The sequence below is a fragment of the Cyanistes caeruleus genome, unplaced genomic scaffold (assembly GCF_971803275.1).
Source record: "Cyanistes caeruleus unplaced genomic scaffold, bCyaCae1.hap1.1 HAP1_SUPER_30, whole genome shotgun sequence".
NCBI lineage: Eukaryota > Metazoa > Chordata > Aves > Passeriformes > Paridae > Cyanistes > Cyanistes caeruleus.
In genome coordinates, this window is record NW_028256295.1 from 2,305,168 (window position 1) to 2,308,006 (window position 2,839).

Here is a 2,839-nt window from a genome sequence, read left to right on the forward strand (position 1 = left end):
GACTGTGATGGGCTGGGAACTCACTGGGGGAAAGGAGGGAGCAGTTGTGAAGGAAAAGGCAGGTGTGGGGACAGAACTGTGCAGAGAAGGGCTGAGCTACAGCTTGAGCAAGATGAAAAATGTCATTTGGGGTCATCCCAGATGGATTTCATTTCAGAAGTTATGGAACAAGTTTAATTTTTGGGGGTGTCATGTTTTCCTTTGGAGGTGGACACTGTGCAGACTTGAGCTGCATTGCCAAAATGCTCAAGTCTCTGCTGCAGGTCACAGCGTTTCTTCTTTGGCTGATCCCGGCCCGGTGCTGAGCCCAGCAGAGCCCTGGCAGAGCCCAGAGCAGCCTCAGCATCCGCAGAGCCCGGCTGCAAGGAGAGAAAGCCGAAACCGCCCGTCAGCTGAAGGCTCCTGTCCCCTTGTCCCAGCCAGCCACGGTGCCCAGGCCATGCTGGCCGTGCTCAGAGCTGGGCCCAAAGCTGCCCATCACTGCTGCCTTGGGGAGCAGAGCAGGAGGGCAGGACATGTGCCCAGCCTGCAGCCAGCCACGGCAGATCCAGCCCCTCAGCAGCTGCCCAGAGCGGGATGCTCCTGTGCCCGCTGCCATCTCCCAAAAGCTCTTGTCCCAGCCATGCCAAGGAGATGAGGACCCACCTCACACCATCCGCTGCCACAAGAAAAGCTGGTCCCAAACGATGTCCTCAGTCTTCTCCAAGGGCACGGCCCATCCAGGCCACAGCTGGTCCCAAGCACTTCCCGATCCAGACTGGACCCCACCTGGAACACTTCCTTTAGAAAAACAAACAACAAATTAATGAAAATAGGTTACAGACAAAAAGGGGAAACAAGAAAAATGGTAAAAAATCTCATGTCTGTCAGGAGCTTGAGGAAGGCCCAACCCCTACATTCTAGGGAAAAACCCACCCATGGGTGAGGGAAGCCCATGCTTTCTCCCTTTCCCCCTGCACTGTCCCCCAAAATCACGGTGATCCCAAAGCAAAGCAGGGGAGTGGAGCAGCCCAAGCCCTTCCTTGCCTGCACAGCAAAGCAGCCGTGCTCAGGTTCTGGAGTCCCACCTGTGCTCCTGCCATGGGGCTTTGTTTGTGTCGGGCTGGCTGCCCCAGCCCCAGCCCGGGGCACGGTGGGTGCTGGGGGCTGTTGGCAGGGCCAGGATCCCACTCCCATTTCGTACCCACCCCAGCCCACGCCCCCAGCCCTGCCAAAAACCAGCTGGGCAGCCACTGAGGAATCAGTTGCATCTGTCCCAGCAAAGGGGAAACCTTTGGTTCCCGGCCAATGCACAAATCAGGGAGCATCCCCCTGGGTCTGGACTTACCTGAAAATTCCCTGTGGAGCCTGGCTTTGAAGAAGGTGCCAGAATCAAAGTCCATCATCGCCAGCTCCCCCTGGCCAGGTGCAGGAAGAGGTTGTCATCCTTGCTGCTGTCCTCCATGTCTCCAGCAGCAGCAGCAGCAGCCCCACCTGGTACAGCTTCTCCAGGGGCTCCTTCTTCCCTGGGGTGACACCAGGCTGTCAGGGTTCTGCCCAGGGCCCGGCTGTCAGTGAAGCAGGACAAGCAAAACCAGCTCAGATGGTGCCCACCAGTGCTGGGCAGAGCAGCTCAGCTCCAGCACAAGGGCTGTGTGTTCCCATTCGATGACCCCAGTGCAGTGACACAGGCAGGACAAAAAAGTCTGGGTTTCTTTGCTGCTGATTGCCAGGGCATGTGTGGAGCTGTAACTTACCAGGTCCCTGCATCACTGTGCCTGTGGCTCTCTCCCTTCTTCTAGGGCTGATGAATATCCTGCATCCAGGGATCGCAGGACAGGTCTTCTAACGAGGGCCTGTCCAAGGAGTTCAGGGATAAACACCACCTGATCAGAATCTGGCAGTCTGGGGAGAGAAACCACAAACCACTGGTCAGTTGGAGAAGGCTCCTGTCTGCTTTGCCCCACTATTCCCGTGCCCAGGCCACGCTGGATGTGCTCAGAGCTGGGCCTAAACTTTCCCATCAATTCTTTGTTTTGGAGGAGAGCAGGAGAGCAGGACATGTGCCACCTCCTCAGCAGCTGCCAGAGCGGGGATGCTCACGAGCCCGCTGCTGTCTCCCAGCACTGGTGTTCCCCCCGTGCCCAGAGATGAGGATCCACCTTGGGAGAGCCGTTGTGGCAGCGGGAGCTGGCCCCATCTGATGTTCCTGCCCCTCCTGAAAGGGTGCTCCCCGCAGACCATCTCGTGCAGCAGGATGCCCAGGGACCAGACGGTCGCTGCCTCGCCATGGTACCAGCCGAAGTCGTTCCATTCCGGGGGGCTGTATGACGGTGTTCCTATGGAATATGGATGGAGCTCATCAGGGGGATGCTGCTGCTCCCAGAGCCTGGCCCCAGCATCCCTGGGCATGTGGGGGCTGCCCCAGTGGCACACGGGGTGACCTGCTGCCCTCTCACCAGCACCTGGGACTTGGGTACAAACCTGGGGTTGGAAAAGAAGCCACTGGTGCTGGAAGAGGGCAGCAGAAACCCTGGCAAGGCCCGACCATGACACACAAAGGGAAATACCCACTCAGTGCTGGGGAAAAACCACACCCACATCCTCCCTGCTGGCATTGCCCAAAAAATATCTTGAACCAAGTCAAACCAGGTGAGCAGAGCAGTCCAAGCCCATTCTCACCTGCACACCAAACCAGCTGGTGCACAGGTTCTGGCTCCCCCTCTCTGCTACTCTCACCCACCGGGGTTTTGTCAGGCTGGCTGCCCCAGCCCCAGCCCCAGTCCTGGGAGAATCCCTGCTGCCACACCCAGGTTGGGCCAGGAGATGCCAGGACCAGGATCACCACCCCTGTGTGGGC

General features: G+C 58.5%; 1 long non-coding RNA gene across 1 annotated transcript; it reads right to left on the reverse strand.

Annotated features, from left to right (window-relative positions):
* Positions 1-224: 224 nt before the first annotated feature.
* Positions 225-1,886, reverse strand: LOC147645285 (uncharacterized). Its single transcript, XR_015282429.1, has 4 exons — positions 1,737-1,886; positions 1,328-1,547; positions 646-780; positions 225-359 (listed from the first exon to the last, which is right to left on the reverse strand). It is a non-coding gene; the product is annotated as an uncharacterized LOC147645285 (long non-coding RNA).
* Between the last annotated feature and the right edge of the window lie 953 nt (positions 1,887-2,839).